We start from the raw sequence: 13,134 nt of genomic DNA, 5'->3' as shown, positions 1-13,134 counted from the left end.
TTGCCCTGCAAGGAAAGAAATTCAATATATTACATCAATCACTCACACACACACAATGACACACACTGAAAATACCAGCTTTGATGTGCACACACAAAAACACACACATCATATCAAGGCTCACAAATCCACAGACAAATAATACATTTTTAACATTACCCCGCAAGCAAGCAAATTCAATGTTACATGACTTTTGTTTTATTAAACACACACACACACTTAAAATACCAGCTTAAAATCCACAGCCTGAATATGAGGACCTGCTCAGACCTTGTGAGCAGGTGAAAGGCGTCGTTTTTGTTGTAGTGTGGGTGCTGCTGCAACCACTTTTTGTGTTGCTTGGCCTTGATGATGGTCTTGGCTTCTTTGAAGGTGGTTGATGTTACATTTTTAAAACCAAAGCCTCAAAGGAGACAAAATCAATATTACATGGTTTATCTTCAATCAAACGCACACATACATTAAAAATGCCAGCATACACGTGCACAACTAAGGCAGAGAGACAGGCAGAACAGACAAAGCACAAAAAAAGCAAAGAACAAATACACAGACAAAACGTTACATTTTTATCTTACTTACTGGTCCGGTAACCCACCGGGGTTGTAGGGGCACTGTACTGATGAGCGCTGCACTAGCTGGCTCCACCTCTGCCGGTTGTTAAGACCTAAGCATAAAAGTAGCTATATTCAATATTACATGGTTTATGTTAAATGAAACGCACGCACACCGTTATACACTGGGGAGGGTGTGTGTGTGTGTGTGTGTGTGTGTCCCATATACCTTTTCACAACAGCTGAACCTATGCATGGTGTGTCACTGGGGGGGGGGGGGGGGGGGGGGGGGAATTTAATGCCAATCTTTACTGACAGCGACACCACCCTTATCATTCCACATCAATCCAACTATCCAACCAGAGTATAGTACATGTACTGCACTTGGCTGAGTATCACTTTAAAAATTCTAAATTGATAAATTCTCTCTCTCTCTCTTTCCCCAAAACCTTTATTCTTCTGTAGTTTCTCCCTCGCTCTCTCTCACTTGCTAGCTCTCTCTATGGTTCTCTCACTCTCTCTCTTTTAGCAAAAAAACCTTTACCCTTCTGTAATATTAATAAACTTCAGTTTCACACTTTCTCTGTCACTTGCTAGCTCTCTCTCTCTCTGTGCCTAAAACCTATAATACAGTTCAGTTTATTTTTTTGGCCATGCACTTTTACTTTAAAGTTACCTCAGGTATGTCTCCACAGTTGGAGATCTTAAAGGTATAGAAACACTTGTTTTCTCTTCTGCACCCCCCCCCCCCCCCCCTCCTCTTTCTGGCCAAGGGTATTTTGTCTTTAACTTGTTTAAGTTTACCTCTGGTTTGTCTCCACGGTGGGTGATCTTACAGGTGTAGAGACACTAATTGTCCTGTGGCTGTGTCAGGCTGGCGTACACACCCGTGCTGCAAAACCCAGCTGGGTAGATGCACTCATGGGTGTTGAAGCTACTCCGGTCAGGTACGATCTGAAACAATGGCAGGTACGTTCTGAAATAAGGCCAGGTGTGACACAGAATAAGATTACTACATTACACGATGTGTCAACTGATTCCGTTCGTACACCGGATGTTTCTGTTCGTACGCCGGATGTTTCTATTTATACAGCGTCATTTTCGGCACTTGGTCGAGGGGAAAAAATGGCGGTAAATCGTGTGGGCAGCGCACATTTGTGATATTGCAAGGATTAGGTAGCAAATTGATTGGACTTCACGTACAATAAATACCAAAGTGCCAGTCAACCTCATGATTGCACCCGTGGTCAAACGTGGCAGCATTACATGATTTTCAGACATTTTTTTGTTTTTCTTGCTCTGTTATCAAAACTGACCCCTGATTTGCACATGAGCACCAAACCCATTGCCTGTTACAACAGAAGTTTATAGAAACTAATTGCTTTTGTACAATCACTTGTTTTTTGAAAACATTCGTGATTTTGGTTGAAAGCTTAAGAAATTACCATTTTAATTCCCCATAACACAAACAAACCAGATAGATGGTTAGGAAGGAGTGTGCTTCTAACTTTTTCTTTTATTTGGAGGGTTTTTCAACAATAACAAAAGGCGACCAGAAACGAGACCTACACTGCCGGCATGACCTTGACAACTTCATTCAACGTCTGACTTTTGCGCTGGTTACTTCCTGTTTGCTCTCTCGGGGCTGAGCATACTTTATTTTCACGAGGGATTGAGGGGGACAAAATAAACGCCTCGACAGAGACTCGAACTCGCAACTTCCAGATTTTGGGTGTCAAGATGTCAAGGGAATGCAGGTAGTGTAGGTCGAGTTTTAGGCCGCCTCTGGGTAGAGAAATCTGTACAGGATTCTCAGCCCTACCTTTTCAAACTCCTAGGCCGGGATAGTCATAAATAGACAACAGCTTCAAGCACAGATCTAAGCACTCAAATGTTCCTCTCAAGTGCATGCAATCAGTGGCATTGCAATACAGCATCAGGTCAAAACTCACCAGTGGCATTGCAATACAGCATTTAGGTCAAAACTCATCAGTGGCATTGCAATACAGCATCAGGTCATAACTTATCCGTGGCATTGCAATACAGCATCAGGTCAAAACTCATCAGTGGCATTGCAATACAGCATCAGGTCATAACTTATCCATGGCATTGCAATACAGCACCAGGGCAAAACTCATCAGTGGCATTGCAATACAGCATCAGGTCCACATACATCTGTGCAGCCTTGAGTCTGCGAGTATGTTGTTCATGATTACAGATCGTACCTCACCATAGGTTGTGCGAAGTTGTGATCAAGTAGACCCTCACATTAATTATTAGTTAAAGCTGTGGTCTATTTATGACAATCCGGGGCTACAGGTTTGAAAAGATAGGGCTGAGAATCATGTACAAAATTCTGTTCCACGGACGCAGCCCGAAGCCCCACCTATACTGCGTGTATGACCTTGAGAGCTACAGTCAACGCTTGAATGTTGCCATGGTAACATCCGGTTTGCTCTCTCAGAGCTGAGCATACTTGTCATGAGGAATCGAGCAGAAAAATTAAACGCCTGGGCAGAGATTCAAACTCCAGACCTCTAAACTTCCCCAGTGTTGACAAAGAGAAAAATAGATAATTTTGTACCATTCTATGCTTGAATTACCATTCATGCGTTGCAAAAACGTAAATATTGCTGTTCAAAGTTGCCTTTAATTTGCAAACATTTAAGTCGCCCTGGCAAAGCCGACGGGCAAAACCATACTGTGTTTCAAGTCGCCCCGGGAAAAGCCAACGGACAAAAACCTGAATATGTTTCAAGTCGCAGCGGCAAAGCCGAAGGGCAAAACAATGACTGTGTTTCAAGTCGCCCCGGCAGAGCCGACGGGCAAAACAATGACTGGTTTCAAGTCACACTATCAGAGTCGACAGGCAAAACCATGGCTGTGTTTCAAGTCGCCACGGCAAAACCAACGGGCAAAACAATGACTGTGTTTCAAGTCGCCACGGCTAGTCAAGTCGCCCTGGCATAACCAACGAGCAAAACCATGACTGGTTTGAAGCCGCCCCGGCAGAGCTGACGGGCAAAACCATGATTGTATTTCAAGTCGCCGCGGCAAAGCCGATGGGCAAAACACTGACTGTGTTTCAAGTCGTCCCCAGCAGAGTCGACAGGCAAAACTATGACTATGTTTCAAGTCGCCCCGGCATAGCCAACGGACAAAACCATGACTGTGGTTCAAGTAGCCAAGGCTGAGCCGACGGGCAAAAACCTGAATGTGTTTCAAGTCACCCCGGGAAAATCCGACGGGCAAAAACCTGAATGTGTTTCAAGTCACCCCGGGAAAAGCCGACGGCCAAAAGAATGACTGAGTTTCAAGCAGACATGCCTAACCCCAAAATTACAAGCTGTAATGACCAAGCCAAAAAAAGTAATCTGGTGGAAGAAGGTGTAATCAAGATTCCATTCGGCAATCATTTCGCACATTGTCACTTCTGCTCAGACAATTTCTCCCTCCAGTTTTGTCACTGTATCACTCGACTCAGACTTCCTGATAAAGAAACAGGTAATACGAACGTCTTTTGTCTTTTGGTTTCCATGAGCTCTCTTTACTGCATCCTTGTGATAAATTGTCCCGATGTGCTATGCACAGTCATATTTCCCACCGTGTGCACACGAAAAGTCACTGTGGCAAAGGGAACACAAGGCGTGCTTTGGTCCTTTTAATTAATGTCCTAGGCATGGCCACGATTTCGTTTTGCTGCCTTTGTATTTCTGTTGAATGACTTTCTTCTTTTTCACAGCATTCCTTTAACCACCACTGTGACCAGCTTCCTCCTCAGACTCGTCCGTCTCATGAAGACTCAGATTTTCCACGCGTTGCTAATTCATTGTAATGCAAATGGCGTCGTCTATCTTGCATGTGGCTAAACAGAACGAAAATGACCAGATAAGAGCTTATTGCCCAAACAGTCTCGCGTAGGTGCAAACGCAAGCTCTGCAAGAGCAACAGTACAAATAGGATCTACATCGAGATGAGATGCCAACAACCTTACTTTTGGTTTCTTAAAAATCGTACTTCCATTAATTGTGGAAAGCGTGGTGGCGTAGTTTGGGTTGACAATCGTAGTAAATTACGCCCAAATCATGAAGGTGAGGCAGGTCTGTTCAAGCCACCCCAGGTAAAACCGATGGGCACAACCATGAACGAGTTTCAAGTCACCCCGGGAAAAGCCGACGGGCAAAAACCTGAATGTGTTTCAAGTCGCCCCGGGAAAAGCCGACGGGCAAAACAATGACTGTGTTTCAAGTCGCCACGGGAAAAGCCGATGGGCAAAACAATGACTGTTTTAAGTCGCCCCGGCAGAGGCGACGGGCAAAACAATGACTGGTTTTAAGTCACACTAGCCGAGTCGACAGGCAAAACAATGACTGTGTTTTAAGTCGCCCTGGCAAAGCCGACTTGCAAAACCATGACTGTGTTTCAAGTCGCCCCAGGAAAAGCCGACGGGCAAAACAATGACTGTGTTTCAAGTCGCCAAAATGAGAAAAACTGTGGCTGTGTTTTAAGCCAGAGAACAATTTGGCTGTGTTTCAAGCGGAACAACAAAAACAAACAATTGTGGCTGTGTTTTAAGCAATACTGAGTACAACTGTGGCTGTGTTTCAATCAATACTGAGAACATCTGTGGCTGGGTTTTAAGCAATACTGAGAACATCTGTGGCTGGGTTTTAAGCAATACTGAGAACATCTGTGGCTGGGTTTTAAGCAATACTGAGAACTGTGGCTGTGTTTTAAGCGGAACAACAAAAAACAAACAATTGTGGCTGCGTTTCGAGCCAGAGAAAAAATATTGGCTGTATTTCAAGCGAATTTAACAACTTTTGCTGCGTTTCAAGCCGGAGAAAACTTTTGGCTAAGTTTCAAGCTGAATAAGAACATTGGCTGGGTTTTTTTAAGCTGCGTAAAACCACAAGTCTGGAGGCCAGCCACCTGTAAGACAAATTGCAAATTAGAGGCGGAATTGTAAGCCTCCCTCGAGAAAAACTCTGGCAGTATACAAGGAACAAGTCCCTGATTTGGCACTGGAATGTGTGATTGCCAGACCCCCTTGGCTAAATGTGCTGAGACCTGCAATAATAACACCAGTGCAGGGGGATGACCTACAGGTGAAAACCTTATCACTGTTAGCAGACATAATTACCCTTAGTGCTAATGTGTGTAGGTTGGGTATTGCTTTATTCTGCCACAAGCCTCTACATCATATGAATGATGTCAACTAAAGTACTTTCATCAGATTGCAAATGCATCATATTCATAACATGAAAAAGATTTCATGTCAGATAACGCTTTAACCACAGTCACCATTCAGCGTCCTCCCCCCTGCAACGCAACACATAGGACCAGGTGCAGACCTGGCTAAAAATAGCCACCACGCGTATGTGTACGCTGTACACCCACAGAGTGACCCTCCACCGTGAACCTGTCTAAAAAGTAGGTCGCTGGTCACGAAGCCATGCTAAACGTAGCAATAGCAGCGCTGGAGACTGCCAGCCTCCCCTCGGCCGCAAACAAGGCCCTTTTCATAAGCCCGCGATCCTCTGTAAACAGCGGTTGGCATGAAGCGAGGCAGAATGCCACAAACCACAATTTGTTCAACTTTGTAAGCACCATGAAGAAGGCCGGTGAATGCCAGCATCGTCAAGGCAAACTCCTCACCATCCATAGCTTCTTTAAGTTTGAAATCATTTCCACCAAATTGTAAATTCACAACGTCAGGTCTAGTACGAAAATTCTTCTGCAAGTAGTCGGTTCCAGCGCCATCTTTCCCCAACAATTGCTGGGGGTGTAAGCCTCCCCTGCCAACAATTTTCACATACATTTGGCTATCAAGTTTGCAAATGGAAAGGACACGAAGAGACAGGGGCCTGCACGCTCCTAAGCCTCTCCTCCAACTGTTATATCTACACACTGGCACCAATTAAAACCTCAAACTGAGCACACATACCCAATCTCGACGTTTTGCTCATCCCCTTACATTCCCGTATCAAAAGGACGCGCGTTACCATCCCACTATCCGTGGTCAAAGTGCACTTGTCACTATACGGCTCTCTCCCAAATCATGGGCAGACACTCCAAAACACAACTCTGCATCCAAAGGAGGAAACAAACTAGATTTTCTAATGAGAAAGCAAAAAAGATCAACGACAACCTAACACGAGCCAAACAATTCGTGATCAACTTGTTCAATGTAAAACTCTCGGGCGGACAATACCTGGGCTTAGCAAAAGGCCTGAAATTCGGTTTGATATTATTGCAAACGCTCACCACCCACTACTGAAATTCACATACAACATCTCTGACTCAGAGGCTACATTTCTCGACACCACCATATATAAGGGCAACAGATTCCTGTCCAATAAAATACTGGACCTGAAAACACACAGAAAATCTACAGAAACATTCCAATATCTCCACCGGGAATCTGCCCACCCCCCAGCGTCTTTAAAGGCCTGGTGAAAAGGGAATTGATCAGATACATCCGCACCAACAATACCATAACCACACAAAACAAGGAAACTGAATTATTCCTTTTAAAACTCGTGGAAAGAGAATATATACCAGATGAACTAAACACAATCAAACGGGAGGTCTTGAACACACCAAGAAACACACTCTTGAAACACAAGAGCAACCATCCCACCAAAAACAAGACTCCACGACGCCTCATGGTCTCAACTTACAACCCGAGAATAAGACATCTTAAAAAAAACCTCAGTAAACACTGGAACCTGATTCAAAAGGACAAAGAATGTTCAGAGCTGTTCCCAAAATCTCCCCTTGTGGCTTATGCAAGACACAGGAACTTGAAAGAACTGCTTGTTAAAACATGTTAACAGATCAAGTGATAAACAACACCCGCCATACCAGGCAAAAAAAGCAATATAACACAGGGAACTTTTCTTCATTGAATTGACTAGTTACACTGAAATACAACAATCACTGAAAATACGGTGAGATTAAGTACAACCACGAAACAAAAACAACAGTTTTTGCACTGATAAACAGTGTCTAATCCTACACTGATTATCAGTGCTAAGTACACGGAAGAATTGACACGTAACACCGTCACCCAACCGCAACGGACAGGGAGGGACGCAGTTTCGCGCCCAACAATCACCCCCACAATAACTCCGCCCACCAAGCCTAAGGGTTGTTGAGTGACACACATAACTTGTAGTTGGGGCCAGTTTCTCATTGATCAAACAAATGTGTATGAATGGAAACGCTTTTCATACGAACGGTATTTTGTACGAACTGAATCATGGCGTACAAACAGAATCGGCATGTTTTTAAAAAACAAGTGATTGTACAAATTTGTTTCTGTTAACTTCTGTTCAAGCGAAATGTCGTAACAGGCAATAGGTTTGGTGCTCATGTGCAAATCGGCGGTCAGTTTTGATAAATTAACAGAGCGAGAAAAACAAGTAAATGTCTGAAACGAAGTCATGCAATGCTGCCACGTTTGACCTGCGTGTGCAATCATGAGGTCAATTAGCACTTTGGTATTTATTCAAATTATTGTACACACAGCCCAATCAATTTGCTACCTAATCCTTGCAATATCATGAACGTGCGCTGCCCACACGATTTACCGGCATATTTTTCCCTCGACCAAGTGCCAAAAATGACGCTGTATGAACGGAAACATCCGGTGTACTAACGGAATCAGTTGACACACCATGCATTACAACCCCCTTTTTAAGACACACCAATTTAAAGACCCTTATAGTGATATACCCTTCAACAACAGCTTAACCAATGCTTGGTTTGACACTGGGGTGGGGGGGGGAGGGCATCTTCACCACCCTTATCATTCCACACCAATGCAACCAGAGTATGGTACATCATAACATGTACTGCACTGGGCTGAGTATCACTTTAAAAATGTTAAATTGATGAATTCTCTCTCATGCCTCAAACAATTATCCTTCTGTAATAAACTTCAGTTTAAGTTTCTTTCTCTCACATTTGCTAGCTCTCTCTCTCTATAATTCTCTCTCGCTCCATAAAACCTTTACTCTTCTGTTATAAACTTTAGTTTCATACTCTCTCTGCGTTGTTCTCTTTCTCTCTTTGCCTAAAACCTTTATCATTCCATAATAATACAGTTCAGTTTCAATTTCTTTTTTTGGCCATGCACTTTTACTTTAAAGTTACCTCTGGTATGTCTCCACAGTACGACATCTTACAGGTGTAGAGACACTTGTCCTGTGGCTGTGTCAGGCTGGCGTACACACGCGTGCTGCAAAACCCAGCTAGGTAGATGCACTCATGGGTGTTGTAGCTACTCCGGTCAGGTACAATCTGAAACAATGGCAGGTACGTTCTGAAATAAGGCCAGGTGTGACACAAAATAATATCACTACATTACTCTTTTAACAAGAGCTAGCTTACTCAATGCATGGTTTGACACTAATGGGGGGAGGAGTGTGTGTATGTGTATGTGTGCAGCATCAGTTTTGTGTGGGTTTTGTGTGTCTGTGTGTACTTTGATACATGTACTATGAGTATGAACCAAAAGTGCTTTCCTTCTCAAAACATTGCAGGGGCTCACATGCACATGGGTGCAACCTGGAAAATTCCCAAAACCTGCAAAAGTTGGGGTCCAGGAGCCGGCCTGGCGGGGTACAGGGGCAGCGCCCCGTTGGGGGGGTCTGTGGGGCTTCGCCCCCCAGAAGCTGAAGCTTTTTTAGTATTTAAAATGCCAAAAAAAACCTCTCCAGGAACAAAAACATACAAAGTAAACCATACTATTCATCCTAAAATTTGTGCTCTCTTACTAGTCTTACGCTCGTCAACTTTTCAAAAACCAGCACTGCCGGCAGCCGATGAAACCAAAAACCGGCTCCCGGCGTGTAGCCGGCAGAGTTGCACCCATGCATCCACGTCGGACATTGACGGATATTTGTTTCCAAATGTCCTATACATTTTTCATGCAATTGCAAGAGGACATAAATTATGTACTAGTCCGATTATATGCTTTCATTTGATCCGGACATTGTCACTCAGTACTTTCCAATTTACAGTAGTTTGATTTGCTATTTTATCGATGTTTTGCGAAGCCATGTGTCTCTCCAAGCAGACGAAACTTGGGGAGACTTTATGTGCTTTTTATAGAGAAGAGCTTTTAAGGGTCGCAACTCTGAATGCCCCAAGCCGATTAACAGTTACCTCCCTTCGCGTTTTTTTTCTTCTGAAATAACGCCGAAAAAAAAATTGGTGCCAGAAACGTTTGTATTTCAAATCTCTGCACTCACCAGCGACTAGTACCACTGAAACTGAGCTCCCTCCGGCCTCTGAGCAGCCAGAGCCAGATGAAACCATCGCTCTAGAATTTAAAAAGTGAAACTTTGGCGCCCAAGTCAGAAAGACGTTACCCCCCGCGCGTGGCGTCGTTTCCAGCTAGCTGGCCGACTTCATTCCCGTGTTTATTACTTTATTTGTTCTGTTACCTTTGTGACAAGAAACTAGTCAAGTATAATTAGATTTACAAGTCCTATTGATTTATTTTTGTTCAGGGCAATTGTCCTATCACTTTTGCATTGTCCAGGGCATTTGTCCTATCATGACCTATGCCACCTCTCATGGATGTGAGCCCCTGACATTGATAATTTTGTGTTGAATGAAACTCGAGTGTTGATGCCGTTGTCTGGTCTTCTATACATGTACACTCCAAGAATGTTACATGTATCTACATTAAAGTAAAGCCAGTGCAGTACCAGATTGTTTTCTCTGATAATCAACTACTCTGCATTTCTATTGCAAAGTGGAGTCAAATGGCAAATTCGCTTCACGACCAGAAGTTTATGTCGGAGTGTAGACAGGGGGCAGAGTCTTGCATACAATCGGAGTGTGTATAGCCAATGCGTACATTTTAACACTCTGACCATCACAGAATACACACAAACAGTGAGAGTTAAAGAGCACTGCGGCCGTTGTAGTGCGTTCAGATTTCTCATGCGTTCAGCTTTCTCATTCAGCCTCGTTGATCTTATTTAAACTCCACACCCCCTCCCTTCCATGGTACTGATGATTTGTTTGTTTGTTTGTTTGCTTAACGCCCAGCCGACCACGAAGGGCCATATCAGGGTGGTGCTGCTTTGACATATAACGTGCGCCACACACAAGACAGAAGTCGCAGAACAGGCTTCATGTCTCACCCAGTCACATTATTCTGACACCGGACCAACCAGTCCTAGCACTAACCCCATAATGCCAGACGCCAGGCGGAGCAGCCACGAGATTGCCAATTTTAAAGTCTTAGGTATGACCCGGCCGGGGTTCGAACCCACGACCTCCCGATCACGGGGCGGATGCCTTACCACTAGGCCAACCGTGCAGGTGGTACTGATGATCAAGCTTAGGTATTATAGTTTTTACATTCATGGAGTCAAATTCTTTCAACCAATTTTTTTATTTAAACATCGAAATTTGCTTCATCAATCATTTTAAAATCCGTCCCTAAGTTTCATTCAATTTTGAGGGACATAACCACTCGGTGTACATTTACAAAGAAATTGAATGTTTGGGTGAAGATCTATTAGATTTCACAACCAATTTCCTTCAATAGCAAGAAAATGACAAACCTTTCTTCCATAAGTGTACTTCTTTAATTTGACCATAAAACAACATTCGGTAATGGCAATAATTTTCTTCGAAAACCTCCGAAAACCCCAGAAAACCAACAACAACAAAAAATCATTAGAAATTAAAAACTTTGTCCTTAGATCCTGTTTTATTGACATGTTTTATTGACATGTTTGATTGAAATCATAACTTCTTTCTTCAATTTGCAACTTTCACCGTTCATGGCTTTGTTTTCGTGTGAGTGGTGTTCGGAGAAAATGAGGACCCACAACTGACAACATTTGAGTCCCGAGCAAATTAATATCGAATAAGAAAGCTGAACGCAGGGAAAATCTGAATGTATTGTCATACCAGGGTAAACCCAGCCGCCCTGCTCCGACTACAATGCGTAGTACATACTGCTAAGTTCCCACGGAGAACTGAGAATCATGGCCCATGAACGGACTCACCCATTGCTGGCTGGTGTCTCTCTGTGAGTGAGCTTTCAACTTTTGCTATTACCGCCTCTGCGCGCATTATTACTTCCGGATCACGGGCAGTGGAATATGGGAGTCGTCTCCCTTAGTCGACACACATGTAAACAAGCCCATAAATAAACGACATGTATTGCAAACAACACACACACACACACACACACACACAAACTACTGTCAATGCGTCCGTGTTCTCTAGTGAAAAGATGTAAACGTCCATTTGTTTTAACAAAGGTCCCACATAAAGGTTCACTTTCCAAAACACTTTCAGAGCAACCCATGTTTAGCTTCGACAAGGCAAGAACACGCTTCGTTGATTTGCTGGTAACAGCGTCATGCGGCATTTCTATTTATAGACACACGCGCGACTGTGGAACGTGGTAAGCTTAGAATTTTCGTCCGCTAACTTAAATGATACTGATAGCATTACATGCCATATTATGTTCGGCTCGGTAGATGGTTTGATGTCGAAGTGGAGGGGCTGTTGGAATCAGGGCCAGCACGACGTATCCGTTCAAGGTCTTAGAGAAAGAGAGAGAGAGAGAGAGAGAGAGAGAGAGAGAGAGAGAGAGAGAGAGAGAGAGAGAGAGAGAGAGAGAGAGATATCGAGATCAAATCAAATCAAATCAAATCAAATCAAATTGTATTTTTCGAGGGTTGTGGCATAAGCAATACAACGAGCTTTTTTTCAATCAGCCCTCGCCCAGAGAGGGGACTAATCTAATCACATAATTTACACGGATATTAATGTAGAAAAAAAGGTAGAGAAAAACAACATATGAATATTTACACATTACATATTATACACAAGTATAAAGCGTCGTATATGTAACGTAGTGAAAACAATGCTGAATACACATGCATGAGTAAATGTGTTATTAAAGCTTTGAGTGTTTTTAAGTGGATTTAATGAACACTGATGCTTTGGACAAATGAAAATATAACTAAACGAAGTCTTCCATCACTGTGATTTTTCGTACTTTAACATTAAATACAGTGAAAGGTGTTTTTTGAAAGTATTGAGACTCATTGGGACTCTCACAAATTCCGGGAGAGAATTCGACAGGACGCTACCAGACTGATAGGCGAGAGAGAGAGAGAGAGAGAGAGACTAGAGAGAGAGAGAGAGAGAGAGAGAGAGAGAGAGAGACGGAGAGACGGAGAGAGACTGAGACGGAGAGAGAGAGAGAGAGAGAGAGAGAGAGAGAGAGAGAGACACACGCACACACTGAGAGCCAGAGACAATGACAAATCTTTATTTTTTGAGCATAGATATGCTTCTTTGCATCTGGCCCTCGCCCTAAAGAGGGACTAAACTATTTTACTACAACTATGACTAGAGAGAGAGAGCCTGGAGAGAGAGAGAGAGAGAGAGAGAGAGAGAGAGAGAGAGAGAGAGAGAGAGAGAGAGAGAGAGAGAGAGAGAGAGAGAGTCTAAGAGCCCGCCCACTGCACACTAAGGTGAATGTTGACCTATGCAGAACAACAACTCACCCTCAGCAAGTTTGAAACCTTATGAC

General features: G+C 43.4%; 1 long non-coding RNA gene across 2 annotated transcripts; it reads right to left on the bottom strand.

Moving 5' to 3' along the window:
• Nucleotides 1-470: 470 nt before the first annotated feature.
• LOC138955976 (uncharacterized) lies at nt 471-11,668 on the bottom strand. Of its 2 annotated transcripts, none has more exons than XR_011452448.1 (4): nt 11,493-11,605; nt 8,712-8,858; nt 1,356-1,505; nt 471-664 (listed from the first exon to the last, which is right to left on the bottom strand). It is a non-coding gene; the product is annotated as an uncharacterized lncRNA (long non-coding RNA). The 2 variants fall into 2 exon arrangements; XR_011452447.1 differs by having other exon boundaries at nt 474-664; nt 11,591-11,668.
• Nucleotides 11,669-13,134: the final 1,466 nt, after the last annotated feature.

The sequence above is a fragment of the Littorina saxatilis genome, unplaced genomic scaffold, assembly GCF_037325665.1.
Source record: "Littorina saxatilis isolate snail1 unplaced genomic scaffold, US_GU_Lsax_2.0 scaffold_536, whole genome shotgun sequence".
NCBI lineage: Eukaryota > Metazoa > Mollusca > Gastropoda > Littorinimorpha > Littorinidae > Littorina > Littorina saxatilis.
The sequence above is the reverse complement of the archived record's forward strand: the minus strand, read 5'-3'. Positions and strand labels throughout refer to the sequence as shown.